The sequence below is a fragment of the Haliotis cracherodii genome, unplaced genomic scaffold (genome assembly GCF_022045235.1).
Source record: "Haliotis cracherodii isolate W230 unplaced genomic scaffold, xgHalCrac1.p SCAF_3, whole genome shotgun sequence".
Taxonomy (NCBI): Eukaryota; Metazoa; Mollusca; class Gastropoda; order Lepetellida; family Haliotidae; genus Haliotis; species Haliotis cracherodii.
In genome coordinates this window covers 62,239,681-62,255,465 of record NW_027266286.1, presented here as the reverse complement: position 1 = coordinate 62,255,465, position 15,785 = coordinate 62,239,681, and the positions used below count along the sequence as shown (strand labels likewise).

At 39.8% G+C, this 15,785-nt stretch overlaps 1 long non-coding RNA gene across 1 annotated transcript in view; it reads right to left on the bottom strand.

Annotated features, from left to right (window-relative positions):
* Positions 1-10,951, bottom strand: part of LOC139473800 (uncharacterized) — a 151,637-nt gene extending 140,686 nt beyond the window's left edge. The window contains exon 1 of the long non-coding RNA XR_011653965.1: positions 10,823-10,951. This is a non-coding gene — a long non-coding RNA (uncharacterized lncRNA). The remainder of the gene's footprint in view (positions 1-10,822) is intronic.
* Between the last annotated feature and the right edge of the window lie 4,834 nt (positions 10,952-15,785).

Genomic DNA, 15,785 nt, shown 5'->3' with positions numbered 1-15,785 from the left:
CATCTTTTACTGCATGCTGGACAATTCAAGGCAGGGATGGTTGTCCGACTGGCCTACAACTCTAGATACTAGGCCCACTTACTCTTTCCAAATTAGATCTGTGCTTATTAGATATCTTGTCACAATTTGATATAGTTTGCGTGTTGTAAGCAATTGTTCCTAGCCTTGGCAGCTTAAATGCAGCAGCTCTTGTCGACATTCGAACTCCACGAGGTTAAATTGCTTGATTGGCCCAAGACCGGGAACTCCTTGCATTCGCATCTCCATAGAGTCTCACAGAAGTCAGTAATTTTCTGTATGACCCATGAGAAATGTCTCTATTTGAGAAATTGAAATGGATTGAGCAGGTGACCCCAGAAAAGTCTCAGCTCAGGCGGACATGGCTTTCGTAATTGCCGAGATGGTTCCACGAATAGCCAGCTATTAAGAATGGGCCGGAACATAGGAAAACATGTCACGCTATGTTTTGTAGGACTGATGAATTTCATGCAAACGCAACGGGCTCGTCTTACAGCTTGGATTTTATGCTGTATCTGGGATTTAAAAGTGCAGGAAAGTTAGCTGAAAATGAGCGACTTAAAAAAGTTGAATGTGGTGGATTGGAACTTGAATATGCATATATACATGAATGTGGAAAGTGAATTAAGTCAATATATTTTATAGGATCTCTGTGATGATTAGTTCAAATTCACCAATCAGCTACCCAATGAAGATTTACTGACGGGTCTGAAGTGACCACTTACACATAAAGGTACGCCAGTACTGAATCTTCGCTGTGATAGAGAAACATGTGAAATACACCTACTGGTATTCTACCTCTTCTAAATACGAACACAATGCCATTTAAAAAGTGGTCAAAATGTAAGAAATGTTGACTTGGGGATTACACTTTCATAGCGATGACTCAGTCGTCTAGGGCGCTGCAATTCGCTGTGCAGAGTTGCGTTCCTTGGGCACACCAGAAACCTATGATTGTGAGTTCGAAAAACCGATTCACCCCGAATATGTTTCTAGGTCTGTCAACATAATTTTCGTACTCGTGGGTCTCAGCAAAGCGGTAGACGTCTGAGACCTACATCACTTCGGACTTTCCTCCTACATTAACCTGACACGCCGTCATATAATTGAGAAATACTGTTAAAAGCGGAGTTTAACCCAAGTCTAATGGCATATCAATGTGGGAGTCTACAATGGCACAGGTGTTAAACTTTGATCATTTTGGTAAAATCCATGAGGATGTATATGGTGACGAAAAAACAAACATAATACTCGGATCAAATCTGAAATTTGAACCTGGTCTTGACATGGATAAAGACGCAACTGGCGTAACTGGCAACACGTGTCACACATCCTGAGATATGTGCCACTCTTGTCAAAATTTAAATGTACACACACATGTAACGTGAGAGGCAATTACTGCGCCGACACTACTGGGTTCTGATTGAGTAGTGCATTCACTACCACATACTACTCTGTCATGACATTTCCTGTCAGGATACATATAATCTCCTCTGTCATATCAATTCATCCAATCAAAATGACATGATCGTCTCAAGAAATACAAATATGTTGCATTCACTGTTATCAACCTGTAAATATACACAATCAGGCCACACGTCTACTCATTTATCAACATTAATGTATCATGACATTCTTTGTCAATAGACCCATGTATGGCAATGGTATAGCCATTCGTTATCAACTGCCACGATCCTTAATATCCGGTGCTACATGCCCAGACATATATCATCATTATATATCATGACATAGTCTGTGGAGAAATACAAGTCTTTCAATGCAATAATTATATGGTCTCATCCATCAACAAGGAATGAGAATTCCTCCACCCCAATCCGATTTCTGGTTCTGCCACTTACGTGACGTAATTGGTCTTTCACCAGTTGGGTAATTCTGGTTAAATTCTGTGGTCATTTTTTTTATTCTTTTACACTTTTCGTCTGCATCATTTGCATGCTTTTGAGACCTCCTCCTATGTTGACACAATATGACATTATGACAAAATTGCTCGCCTGCAATGAATCTGCAATGAAACGTGTCAGGATGATCCTGAAAATAGGTAAGAAAAGGTGTCGAGGCAACTGTGCCCTGGAAAACTGTCCATTGGCATCTGCCCCAAAGAAAACTGTCCCCGGATAACTGATCCCATGGAAAACTGTCCTGGGCAACTGCCTCCTGAAAATAACTGTCCCTTGACAACTGCTCCCTTGACAACTGGCCCCGGACAACTGATCCCAAGGAAAACTGTCCTGGGCAACTGCCCCCTGAAAAAAACTGCCCCTTGACAACTGCCCCCTGGAAAACTGTCCCTTGGCAACTGCCCCCAAGAAAACTGGCCCCGGACAACTGATCCCATGGGAAACTGTCCTGGGCAACTGCCCCCTCAAAAATACTGTTCCCTGACAATTGCCCCCATGGAAAACTATCCCCGGACAAATGCCCACTGGAAAACCATCCCCGGACAAATGCCCCACGAAAACTGGTGCCGGACAACTGAACCCATGGAAAACTGTCCATTGACAACCGCCCCCTGACAAACTGCCCCTTGACAACTGCCCCCTGGAAAACTGTCCCTTGGCAACTGCCCCCAAGAAAACTGGCCCCGGACAACTGATCCCATGGAAAACTGTCCTGAGCAACTGCCCCCTGAAAAAAATGTTCCCTGACAATTGCCCCCATGGAAAACTATACCCGGACAAATGCCCACTGGAAAACCGTCCCCGGACAAATGCCCCATGAAAACTGGTGCCGGACAACTGATCCCATGGAAAACTGGTCCCGGACAACTGCCACCAATTATGTAATAACCATACATAAGTATCTCGTGAAACCTAGTTTCAATATTACAGTTTCAAGTCTCTTTCTGTTGAAACGCGAATTACATTTATTCAAAGTCATAGTTCTTGAGAATGACAATCCTTAGTAACAGATGCGAATATGACTTACAATTGAAGCAATTCGTGCAAGACGCTCATCATACCTGTGGGAGCAGGAGTGTATACAGGTCCGTACTGAGTTTAATTAGCTCCTCAAGGTTCTTAGTTACGGAATCAACAGGATCAAACGTATTGAAGCATTGTGTGTGTGTGTGTGTGTGAGAGAGAGAGAGAGAGAGAGAGAGGGAGGGAGGCAAGGAGCACCCTTATTAAATACAACGAGTCTTTTAACCTCCCGCAAAAAAAGAATATACGAGAAATTTATTATAAGACGATTGGATACTGGTGGTTCGATCATGCATCCGATTATTCTGACATCATATCAAACAATCTTCATCGCTGTGCGAAAAAAGCGTCACATCGTCAAAGATAAGCCTTTCACGTGGAACAAAACACGTAGATCAACCTACATTTCATAACAAGGAGAGAGAGAGAGGGAGGGAAGGTCGGAGCGGGTGGACATTGGTCTATGGTATGAGTATCCCATGACGACCTCAATGTGTTCATCAATTTAGTTAAGACGTGACTGAACCCTATGATCGTGGGTTCGAATCTCATGTTCCCTCTGACTTGTACTACACCAATGGTCGTGGTTTCACTGTATCCGTCTAAACCTGCATCACCTCGAGGTTTCATCCCACATTAAGTTGACAGGCATCCATGTTAGTGATATTATCCGTCGTCTAACAGTCTCCAACTTCATCTGCTACTAAAGTAAGATTGAAACCGCATTGCCTACATGTGCCTTGAAGAACACAATGTGAAAATAGTTAATATTTACATCTTAAACAGCTTAACACAGGACCCAGAAAAGTATTCACGTGTTATCATCTTACATAGTGGGGAAGGTATGGCATGTGAGCTATGTAAAAGTCAAAGCATCAGTCATAAGCTTAACTAGCTGCAACGACAGGCGAGGATGTAGAACCTTTTAGCCACATTGGCTGCAGATGTGTATAAAACATTCACGACTGACATCATTCATCCTGTTTCATGCTTTAATGTCATAAAAAGAGGATAGGTCCAGACTGAAAAAAACTCTTCGACTTTAAAAGGCCCCAACCCTTCAGTGACGTTGATATAAAACATGAATGACGATCATGGCCTATACATGCTATATGCAATGTTAGTGATCGGCGATCACGCGAACCCAAACAATTAACTTGTGAAAAATGTATACCTCTGCGCTTCTCCTACCAGTAACTTCATCGCTGGTTGCAGAGTAATTAACTCTCATGCAAGCCACGAAAGACCAACTGTAAACCGGTTTCGCTTCTAAAAGAACTCATGTAAAGTAGTTAAGCTATCAACAATGGCTTTTCAGACAAGCTGGTAAGTTATCGATATTTCTTGAGACAAAAGGCGATGATTATAACAACTTGGACGACGGGGCATTGTTCGGATATTCTAAAAACACCTTCGAGGCGAGTAAACCGACGCAATTTTACTCGGGAAAAGAGAATTATATATTTATGATAAATATATATTTTTGCACTGAATTGGAAATATCCCAAATATTGATTTTTTGGTATATGTGCACATTCCTTTGTCAGCTTTGAGGAATTAGTAGAAATAGATTATTTAGTTTTCAAGTTTGCTATTAATAGAGCCTCAAGGGAACCAATTTTGCAACTGGAACAAATAGTGGCTAAACCTTGCGTGAGGGTATCTCCAAGAAATTGAAATACTTAAGCGATAGAGTGTGACTATTCAAATACAGATTGTTCTTTTTATTGGAGAAAACTGCCTGTCTCTTTACTTTGTTAAATGACTGTTCTTGTTCCTGACTTTAAACAGTTTGTGATATCAATGATTAGAATGAGGACAAATATGTAGGAGCCTATTCCCGGGGACTATTACAGATGATCATCATGACAGACCTGGATTCTACCTCCCTGTTATACGGAGAGACATAGATTAATTAATGCGTTTTAACTTGTGCTCGCTTTGATATCTATATATTTTCCCTTGCGAGCCCAATTGTTTCGTCATAAAAACATAAAGGCAAGTAACAAATCGCCAGAGAATTCTAATGATCGCGAACACTGCTGAGGCTATTAATCTTTGAAATACTACCTGGAACTTAACAATGCATCTAAATTACACCTCATGACTCCTTTGGGAGCTGAGGGTGACAATTGGTTGCCATCAGTGCTCGGATTCGGACTGATTTACCAGTAAAGAGGGTTGCATTCTGAGAATCAAAAACGAGTTATCATGTCGTAGACTAACGTACAGTTAGATGCAAACATCTCTGCTATTTTACGATAAAGATGTAAAATACCTCCTTTAGACATACGTGGAGTATAGGTATACGTGGTGTACATGTGGAATTGTCCTGTTCAAGAACCACAAGGATATCATCTATCTCTTCCATTTTGCTTTTACTTCTTCTCTTTTTGTGAGAGAACATATATATTTTATGTAGTTAATGGTCTGTTTAAGCTCACTTGTCTCAAGCAACATGATTTAACAAACGGTACGATTGTTATCGTTTTAATAGTGTGCAAATTGTTTGGGTATGTTTGTACATGTAGCTGTGCTTTTAATAAACTAGGACGCACACTGTGGATATCTTTTTCATATGGATGAAGTATTGATCCGAGTGTTTCCAGATGCATGTATGTATTTTATCACAGTGTGTCATTACCCGTTATGATAATGCAATGACGTCATACATGGAGATGTGTAACTACGTTATGCAATGCAGCTTATGAGGGTGTTAGTGTAAGACACATACTACTGTCGAACGTGCTACGCACCTTGTTATGAAATGTAGGTTGATCTACGTGTTTTTTCCATGAGAAAGGCTTATCTTTGACGATGTGACGCTTTTTCGCATACCGCTTAGGATTGTTTGATATGTTGTCAGAATAATCGGATGCATGATAGAACCGCCAGTATCCAATCGTCATATAATAAATACACAGTTCCTTGCCTATCTCTCTCTCTCTCCCTCTCTCTCTTTCTCTCACCCATGTCTCCCTGTCGCTCGCCCACTGTATCTCTCTCGCCTCCCTCTTTCTCACGTTCTCAGTGAGTGGGTGATTGAGTGAGTGAGTGCGTGCGCTCGAATGAGCGTTATTAATACCCCTTTAAGTAATATTCCAGCAATGTCACGACATAAACACGAAGAATGAGATACACACATGATTGTACTATGTACAGACTCGAACCCACCTGTTACAAGAGTTACGAGCAAGCGCTTCATCCACAAGGCTACTTCACTCAAAGAACTACTGGAACTGTAATGATACCGGGCATGTGAATAAATATTTGATCACATCCTGTCATGCCTGCCATGCCAAATTATCGACCGTGAATAAATTCTTAGTTTTATTGACCGCATGGGGACTCCAGTACAGAAACGTCCAAGTATTCGAGTGTTTATATCGTTTATTCAATATCTATGAAACTGGCTGTCCACTTGGGAGGATCCGCTATCAGCTGTGACTGGGCTTCTCGTGTATGTTATACAACGCCCATGGTCGAAACCCCAATGGTTTGACCGTACCAGGTTCTAGCCCTTAGTACAAATTTGCAAAATAACAGTAAAACGACATTATTCACTAGTCTATGATGACGCCTACATGTCGTGTTCCTCAGCCGTTAGTGATGAAACAGTTTAATCTCAAAACATCACTGGGATACTTGATACTTTCGTTGCTGTTGGTTAGGCCGTTTGCCGTGGTTGATATTAAGGTCGAAATAATATAAGAATGCGCTCCGGAATGAGTAGAGCTAGGGTAGGGAGACAAATTGACTGCTGTAAGCGATTAGGAGCGTTACAGAAATAGGAGTTAGTTAAACTGGAAACAGACAGCCACCGATACTTCGAAAGCGGCAATATTCCTATGACCAACAAGCCAATACGCGAAGGAGTGAGTGAGTATAGTTTCACGCCTCTTTTAGCAATATTCCAGCAATCACGTCGAGGAACACCAGAAATTGTACCCCTGTTTGGGAATTGAACCCGGGTTTTCAGCGTGACGAACGCTGTGACCACAATGCCACCCTTCCTTCCCAGCCAATACTTCAAAAGACAGATGCAATACTTTCGTTGACCAGTCAACAAATACCTCAACAGATGCGATTCTTTCCATTACTTATGAGCTCATACTTCAGCACGTGCAAATACCTTTTGTGACAGTGAGCCAATACTTCAACAGATGCAATACTTTCTTTAACAATAAGCCAATACTTCGACAGATGCAATACATTCTTTAACAGTTAGCCGATACTTCGAAAGAGGCAATACTTCCTTTATCAGTGAGCCAATGCTTCAATAGATGCAATACTTTCTTTAAAAGTAAGCCGATACTTCAACAGATGCAATACTTACTTTATCGGAGAGTCAATGCTTTAATAGATGCAATACTTTCTTTGACAGTAAGCCATATTCGACAGATGCAATACTGCCTTTATCAGTGAGCCAATACTTCAACAGATGCAATACTTTCCTGGGCCGGTCAGCAAACACTTCAGCAGATGCAACAATCTCTTTGATAAGACAACAACGACTTGACAGACGCAATATCTTGTTTGATCAGTCGCCCAATATGTAAACGTGCTGCTTCACATTTGAAAGTTAGAAACGAATTCATGGACTTGTGAAGCATTAATTGTCTAATATTTTATTTATTGACAGATGGCAACGAGACACAATCCACGTGTTCAAATCTAATTGACACAATAAAGACTTCTAGGCCTTCAACCCGTATACATGAATATCATCAATACATTTTACGTGAGGGTATTTACACAGTAATAAAATCAAAACTGAAAACATTCAAATTGTTGAAAAACCTATTCTCTCCCCACAGTTGAGTATAATATATGCATGCACATGTATTGACACTCATTCTAATCTTATGTGCACACCAAAGTGCTAATAGAGTCAAAATCACAAAGAACTGAATATTTCTTCCACTGTAATCGCGTTCAACGTCATTATTGCTTGATGTTCAAACATCGAAAACCAAGAGTTCCAGGCTTTCATTTCCGGATGGAACTATCTGTATGAAATGCAGCCTGAATAAGTCATGTAAATGAACCATTTATATCACTTTAGTGCTGGGCTCAATTGGTTTCTCATATTATTATTACATTCTTGAAATAAAGGTATTACCGATCGTAGTGTGTATTGTCTCGTTCTACGTTAATCATTACCAAATGAGCTTAAAAGGAAACCAAACTCTCCAAAAGAACCTTATTTTCTTCTTCGACAATGCCCATCAAATGTATAAACAGGCAGCTAATCCATAAACTGAAATGAACACAACATTGTACAATGTTAATGAGTAGAAGTACATGTCATATGGTGAAGATTGTTATTTGAATACATTCACCTGCTGCGGGAGTGATTGATGACTGGGGAGACCCTGTCGTTTGGAATAGGCCATCGATAATGTCTGCTAAAATGTCCCCACCAGCCAACATCTAAGGTCTTGAAATAATGGGAATACATAATCCATAACTAACCATCCCCGAACGCCAACTTTAATCATTTTTTGTTTAACGAGCTCTGTGCTTCTGGGTACAGCATTTAACGAACATTATGCAGCAGTAAGTAGCGTGGATCTACATGCATGTCCCACTTTGAATAATGCAATCCGTATACCTGTTTTTTTGTCTTTTTCATTTCAATTATATATATATATGCAGGTTGCTCTAGGTTGGCAAGACAAAGCCCGCAGGTATTCTCTATTGTGGTTTATTTCGTAAACCTATGCATTATTAAGTAAGATCACATTATCAGCGAAAAGCAATTGTACTCAACTTGAAGATTTCATTTATAACTACAATTTGCACTTTTTCAAGGTCGTATTTTCTGAAAAGCCTGAAATTTAGTTAGATGATTGTTAATTAATAATTGAAGTATCTCAAACTCAACCTTTGTATCAGTCTGTGTCCTTAGAAACGAGTAAGTCATACAAGAAAAGGTGACGTGTTGGACTGCACTTCACTGATGTTTCTTTAATATCAGAGGAGTATACGAATTCGGTAGTAACCGTATTTCAATACTCCAAAAACAAATCAAAGGAAATTGTGGCAATTTCATTGGTGTGAATTGGAGGGCATCATATTTCTGCCACTAATCAAAGGCTTCCCTTGCTTCCTTTCTATGATCGACACATCGATAACACTATATGCCCATGGTTACTAGTATTGGATCGTTAAACGAAGAGGGCATCTTAACATGTTATCTTCTTATACGTTTATGAGAAACAAACACAACGAACTTGGATGAACCTTGACACAATTGCCTAATGGATAGAAGGTAAACACGTAAGAGTTTATACATACTTCAGAGCGTATGTTTTATGAGAGAAAAGATACCCTGAACAGAATACATATTACTTTGTAAGGAAACAATTTTTGCATAGATAACTTAGGTAAAAAACACACTATGAGTGAAAATGACAAATATTGTCACATGCATTAACAACGCAAAACGTAGACCTGTGTCCATGGTCATGAAGAATCTAACACTATATTGATAATATGAATGTAGAGGCAGCTACGAGATAGCCAGTTCTACATGCATGATACAGTATGCACGTATCTATCACGTTTTAAGATGAACATTTCTTATGTGCGACTAGACCAGCATACTGAGTAATAATGCCCCACAAGAAGCCACATCTCGGACAAATCAATATATTTCTATCATAGAAGCGAGTGTTGAGTGTGCTCTGGGAAATAAGGCTCGAAAGTATTGTACTTCCTTTTTTTCTGTATACAAAGAACTGGGGTTTAGCTTGTGATTAGGTGAACTACATGTTTGGTACTCAATGTACTACTGCCCTTTTCGAGGACTATTGCACACACAACAGAGGACACTGCAAACCCGAGCCAAATTCTGATAAGGCGTAGCTTTGAAACGGAATTCCCCACAGAGTTATCCCCCTTGTATTACCCAACACGTGGTTGTGATCTTATATTTATACAACGTTAATCATTACATGTAAAGTTTATTTTAATTCAGCAACACGCGATTAGTACATAACAAGTTCCCCTGTAGTTTTACACCTTCAAATTCAGGTTACTGACAATGTTAAACCCAGTCTGTACATTAAGCATGTACGCCTTATGGCGTAGAGGGAAGCCATGACCGTATAAAAGTGAAGCTTGTTCTTAATAGATATATTGTAGAGAGAATACCGAAGATCGATTTTAAGCTTGTCTGACCGTCAGAATAAGCGGTCTCTCTATAGCCCGTCTCTATAGCGAGGGAGAGTGACACATCTGACTTCTTCGTTGTAACTTCAATTATCAAGCGTCCCCGTCTCGTGCAACCAAACCATCGGTTTGAAGAAGTACGTCGTTCTTACATCTGGCACAGAGGCAACAATAATGGGCAAGTGTTCTTGAAAAGAATGGTTTTGAGACAAACACAGTCCTCAGCTCACACCAGTTCAAGAGATGGCAGAATCCAAGATGCGTTAGACAGCTACCGTCGAATTGATCTAGTGCTTATTGAACCCATCTTGAAATATTGACAAAGCGGCACCAAACTATATCGTACATGACTCCCATCTGAGTTCTTAATCATATTTGTAGAATCTCCTGTGTAAAAAAACTCGACCCTGCCTTTCTGGTATATAAGTTTGGCTATCCACTCCCCTCGATGGCTCTCCTACATGATCTGCAATGAGCCAATTGCGTTAAGTCACCCCTACCACTAATCATACAACCTGTTTACATTGTAATCTTTGTAAAAGTTCCAGCAGTGTGTAAGATATCTGCACAGAATCGTATGCAGCCGGATACGCACTAGAAGTGACTGGAGCCAGACATGTGCTTTAAGACACGAGACGTTACCCAAGAAGGCACTAAAAACAGCTGGCCTTAAAGCTTGTACTCACCTCTGGTCTTCTATCGCTTGTTTCTAGTAAAGTCCAATATAAGAACATCCAAGAATCTCAAAAGCAATAGTGTTGCGAGTACTGTTGAATAGTAGCAGCACCACGGTGGAATCAAGTTGGCTTTTGTAGTGATCACGACGAAGGTTTAACGATCTTTGTTATGTGCCACCACGTGAGTGATCGATCTCGCATCCATTGAGGAACCCATCAACAAATAGAAGGGCGTGTAAACGAGAGGTGCACGAAAGTTTGTGCAGTCGGCGCTGGGCGTAACACTAGGCAGTAGCAACGGTCACATATGTGATACTGCGCAGAGCCTTAGCATGATACTTCTAGAGAGACAGGGCAATCTTGTGTACTCCAAGCCGCACAGGATAAGTGGCAATACACATTTCTATGCTCATGAGCTTGCCTGGCGCCTTCTCGACCATGTGGTTCAGCGAAAGATTTTCTATCATATTCTTGGAATTATTAATCGGAGAAGATGATCAACAAAGGCTTCAGCGTATGGTCCATAATGTTTGTTGAAGGTTTTGATTCCAGTTCGTGTCATCGAGGAATCGGAAGTAGTTCGCCTGGAGAGGTATGTTAGCTCTATATTCAACCTCGCAACTCTTACATGCATTTTTTCTCTTTCTTTGCGTTGTCAAGCCGTATTTGCAAATTCATGAGGCGTTCCTTCATAGATTAATAGAAGGAAATGGGGCGAATATAAAATCGAAGGAAACTATTTTTAAAAATACCGCACCTCGATGTATGGAAACGTGAAGAGGCCATTTTAAAGCTAGTTAACGTTTGCAGGCTTATTCACCTTTGATTACCTTTTGAGTAAATGTTACGATGTATAGTATTAATTTTCAGACATTTCAAATTCATCACTTTGTATTTTGACCTTTGAAATAACATTATCGTCTAGGTATCCTTTGGACCATACTAATGGTCTCTCCATAGCATAAAATGAACGATACTCAGTAGCCAGTGTCGTGTTTTGGGAAAAATACAAGGTATTCGACATCATCGTTGTACATTGTATATAAATCGATGTGCTAACGTAAACTTGAATACATTTATCATGTCGTGTAGATCAACTCTCATGTGATTGGATGGATCTTTAAATGGCTATAAGGTAGAGACGAGACGACAATATTCGCCATTTTGGAATTGTCTACTCCGTGAAGGATATTTACTTTCAAGTGTGTTGTTTATTTCTTTCAATGTATTCGAACACAGGAGTTCTAGGAAGAGTTGGTCTTGATTAACGTGTACTTTTTCAATTCCAAAATGAATATAAGAAGTTTCCCTTCATATTCAATCAGTATGAGTGGGATATTAAGTTGTTTATTATCCATGTGCCTATTTGTATATAAAACATCCTAGACCTGTTTTTTCATGAGTGCAAATAATATTTTAATAAACAATATAAAGTCAAATGAATCGTTAAAAGAATTTGTTACCATAGTTGTCTGTTCCTGAACTTGTATACTAACACAGAACTTCTGAAGAGTGCTTACACATCAAGCTGATACGCCGTGATAGGACCAAAGCTATTCACACACTCTGAACAATAACAGTATGGAAACACATTGAAAACGTGACACTAAATTAAAAAATGTGACATATTTTGAGAAGTCACTTGAGTTAAAATGACAAAGAAATCAAAGCCAAACCATTACGGATGACACGGAGGCATTGACAAATGAATAGCACATGGTTATACATGGGATAATTATGTGCGACACGAGATAAAGTAAATTAATTGAAAGCCTGACAAGCTAAATACATCAATGTTGATGCGATAAGAAATAAAATAATATTATGATATTAGTTATAATTGATAGACAGGGAAGACGTTGTAAAAGTACACGCATGCAATTAGGTATATGGAACATAACATGCCGTTAAGAAGATGACAGAATCAATAAGTTTTGGAATGAAAAGAATATAGAGGCACGTCCCTTATGCATCAATCAAAACGCATTTCGAAAACAATTATGATACAGAGACAGTTCAAACAGGAAAACGTAATTTTCTTAAACAAGTGTTATACAGGAAACCTAATTGTCAGAGTGTCCTTTAATGTTGGTCAAAGAGTATTAAGAAGCCTTGTGGAAACCTCCTGCGTTGCCATACAGCTTAGACCCAGTATTGGAAACAACGCCTCTTAAGTGAATACATTATGATGTACTTTTAAGTCTTCTTTCATAATCGTGTACGTGCATTGTGCAAAGGGGGAGAAGCCTGGAGACAGCAGTCACTTACGACGTATTTAGAAATCCATAAGAAACCTGTCCAAAGTACCCAGAGGAACCAAGGAGATAATACAATTGTATCTGCTAATTAATTTACAGCCTTTGATGAGGCTTTTAGTGTCATGTGCAATTATTCAATATGTTTTGACGCAGATTGTATAACTGTATTTGTGCATAGTAGCGAGTAGTTTCATCCTTGACATTCAGTGTGAGATCTCCACTTTGGGAGGTAACTGGATGACATGAGTTATTAGTCACGTACAGTCCCCCTTAACAACTCAAACTTTATTAACACGGGGCAGCTGATACAAAGGTCTGGGCAGATAACATTCTTTCGTTCTGTGTTCAGATAAAAAGTTTTAAAGCTATTTTCTGACATGATCTGTTCACTTACGTAACTGCCTCTGTTTCGTGCATCAACGACTCAGAAGTATTGCAAAACAAAACAATTTTGATTATATTTACGTGAGTGCGTACTATCGTAGGTGACGTTAGTGTGTGAATGCGTGCGTGTGCGTGCGTGCGTGCGTCCGTGTGCGTACGTGAGTGAGTGAGGGAGTGACTTTGGTTTGTTTGCACAAATATGAACAGAATTCCAGTTATTTCATGGCATATCAGCGTAATGTAGGTAGGTCTTAGACGTTTAGCACTTTGTTGAAGGCCACGAGAACGAGTGTTGTTTTGACAAAGCTAGAAACATGATAAGGCCCACTTTACTTTAGGTATAGTTGAGCAAAATTATGTGTTTACATTCTGATAACAACCGTGACTATGTATAAAAAACCCTGCATGATTACATCGAGATAGATCGGTTAGATGTCCTTCCCCATTCGTTTGTAGCCTTACACAACCGAATACGATAGAAACATATGATTTATGTTGTAGGGAGACTCCGTTAGTCTGGAACCAGCTAAGACGATCGACTTTCTCAGTACAATGTATATCTGGTGTCATGTCGGGCATTCAACCTCCGGATCTTGGGTTACATGCATGTCTTATCTTGATATTGGGATGGAAATGTATCCAGATACTTTGATGTTCCCTATTGGAATCTGTTGAATAAATGCTGGAGCTGTTTCTAGATGCATGTTACACATGCTAGACAGTTCAGACCAAGAGGTAAGGTTCAAAAATTGAACTAACCCAACTTTTAATTTGGGACTGCAGCTAGATTAAATACTGAGAATATATCTGACAGAAGGAATACACAGAGACTGACTCAATCTAGTGATTAATGTTATGAGCAACGATCCACGCCGCCGGGGTACGACGACTCACAACCATCCAAGTCTCCGAACCAGCATAACCACACGCAGACAGACAAAATCCCAGAGGGAAAGACCTTAACCAACCTATATCTCAATCGGGACTTATTGACAAACATGTTTCTGGCGTACGCATGGGTGACATTTGCAGTGCCTTAGACAACTAGATCAGCCTTGCCCCTTGGATTTGACGAACCCGGTTATATCGAAATGTACCACAACTGTAAAATGTGTCAACCGTAAAACTCGTCGTTCCGCGATCAATTGGGAGTCTATGTTATGGCCTTGAGAGAGGGTGGAGTACTAGTGATGGTGCCCATGCGTTGCCGTTGGAACGCGCCAATGGTCCGGCGTGAGGTTGGGGCAAATTGTGTGGCAGTGTTTAGCTCAAAACGAATATGCAAAAATTAAAACTCACGAAAATGACAATCAACATTTCCAATTTCCACTTCAAAAACGCAAGTAGAGGTTCTATCGATTTCCAAATATCGATGTACTGTCTGTAAGTTTTTTCTTCATCGACGACAACTTGTATTTGCCTCACAAATGATGCCTTGGTCAGCCCATTTTATAGCAACAATCCGTAAATCCTTCAGATTCATCTTCAGCCAGTGATTGGAGTAGAGGAATATTATTTTTCACATTCGCTATTACGACCTTATTTAATTTATTGCAATTTGAAATGGCTAAATTGAAGTATCAAGAATGATTTATTTCACAAGATTGTAAAGTTACGCTCAATTTCATTCGGAACAAACCTTTCTGATTAAACTTCAGAACGAAGACTTGTCGACTTAGTTTTTGAGTGCATGTAGGAGTTAGCTTCGCCGTAGCGTAAGCAAGTGCTCCAATGTGGATAATGGGATTTTTCCATAGAGTTTCCACGACGGTATTGATTTAAATACTGCTCGGGGATTAATCTAATTTTGAGTCCATGGCAATTTAGAAGAGAGAAGAAACATGATACCGGAAATCTGGACTTTCAAGGAAATATTCTTCGTCTGTGTTTTATGTATCTTCAAATATTACAACTATAAAGTGATACTTTATTGGTTCCATGTTTTTTTTAAACATTAAAGAGTCACCTGTTCTGACTTAAAAAGAGTAATCGATGGGTTGATGTTTTTAAACCTATATTTTGCTCATAATTGGTCATTACTTTTATCTAGTATGCCATTGAAATTTATGGGTATGTCTTTCACTCGGGTCATTCAGAGACCAGCATCTGTTTTCCATTCACATCAAACTATGATCTAACTGAAATAATTTGATAAAGCAGCGGTAAACCCAACTCACTCACTCACTCACACCGAGATCGTTGTCATTTTTATCGTTTGGCTAGTGGTCATAATAGGCAGGTTTGATGTTTCAAATTGAACATAGAGAATGAGTAAGTCTATTGCGGACTTGATACACATTGTAACAATACGGGGTACCCGGTACATCGCC